The following is a 1,630-nucleotide window of genomic DNA, read 5'->3' as shown; positions in this document are numbered from 1 at the left end:
CCATACTATCGGTTCTGACGTCAAGGTGACCTAGGCAACATTGGTTGTTGCATCTGTAGAAAACTCATTCGCTCCAGCTGATGTGGACTGCTAGTTCATGACCATTACTAATACTCTGTCACAGATCCCTTTTGCCCAGCTTTGTTCTTCAGCTGTGGGAAATTCAGTATCACCTGTGTATCATTCTCCTTGTGTCCCTGTTCAGTCCTGCCACGTTTTAATTCTATCTGCATCATCGTATGTGTGGTCAAATGACAGCAAACACACTGCTGTCTCTCATTAAACGAAAGGTGCGCGCGCGTGTGTGTGCGTGCGTGCGTGCGCGTGCGCGTGTGTTTGTGTGTTTGTGCGTGCGTGCGTGCGTGCGCGTGCGCGCGCGCGCGCGCGCGCGCGCGCGTGTGTGTGTGTGTGTGTGTGTGTGTGTGTGTGTGTGTGTGTGTGTGTGTGTGTGTGTGTGTGTGTGTGTGTGTGCGCGCGCGTGTGTGCGTGTGTGCGTGTGTGTGTGTGTGTGTGTGTGTGTGTGTGTGTGTGTGTGTGTGTGTGTGTGTGTGTGTGTGTGTGTGTGTGTGTGTGTGTGTGTGTGTGTGTGTGTGTGTGTGTGTGTGTGTGTGTGTGTGTGTGTGTGTGTGTGTGTGTGTGTGTGTGTGTGTGTGTGTGTGTGTGTGTGTGTGTGTGTGTGTGTGTGTGTGTGTGTGTGTGTGTGTGTGTGTGTGTGTGTGTGTGTGTGTGTGCGTGTGCGTGTGCGTGTGCGTGTGTGTGTGTGTGTGTGTGTGTGTGTGTGTGTGTGTGTGTGTGTGTGTGTGTGTGTGTGTGTGTGTGTGTGTGTGTGTGTGTGTGTGTGTGTGTGTGTGTGTGTGTGTGTGTGTGTGTGTGTGTGTGTGTGTGTGTGTGTGTGTGTGTGTGTGTGTGTGTGTGTGTGTGTGTGTGTGTGTGTGTGTGTGAAATATTCACCCTATTTTAGCACGTTGCTGTCATTTATGAATGCATCTATATAGGGGGACATCACAAAGTTCCCAACATTTCGGACCATGGAAGAGCAATGGCAACTGCAAGTGCATGCCATCTCACAGAAAAATGACGAGGCAAAAATACTGATTTCGGTTCTTCATGTTTTTCAGGCCATTATGAAAGCCGTTATAGAAATACCGCTGCGATGCTTTAAAGTGGCAACGGTGTGCAACACAGAGCTAAAGTGCATGGTTTTTATTCTGCAGTGATAGCAGGCAGGCCACTTCTTTTTACCAGTGCTTCCTGAGCTGCATTCCTAAGAACATTGTGCAAACGAGTATGCAGCATTGTAAGCAAGTGTGGGGAGTTCTGTTGAGGGGCAATCAATGTTGACATGCACAGAAAAAAGGTGGCGTTCTGTTGAGGGACAATCAATGTTGACATGTACAGAAACAAGGTGGCGTTTAATGCTTGCGGCCACAAAGCTATATTCTTAACTGTCCCATGAATTAAAAACAAAGCGACTGCTCAGTACTGCAGAAAAGCCTACATGTGCCTTCCGTAGTAATGTATACATAATTAGATACAGGAGTAAGTGCGCCGGCTTACAGGTTAAGGGAATGCAAGAACCGATTTTGAAGGACTTACATTGCAAATCCTGGGTGCGGTTGGGATGGAATGC

The sequence above is a fragment of the Amblyomma americanum genome, chromosome 1, assembly GCF_052857255.1.
Source record: "Amblyomma americanum isolate KBUSLIRL-KWMA chromosome 1, ASM5285725v1, whole genome shotgun sequence".
NCBI lineage: Eukaryota > Metazoa > Arthropoda > Arachnida > Ixodida > Ixodidae > Amblyomma > Amblyomma americanum.
This window is presented reverse-complemented; position numbering follows the sequence as displayed.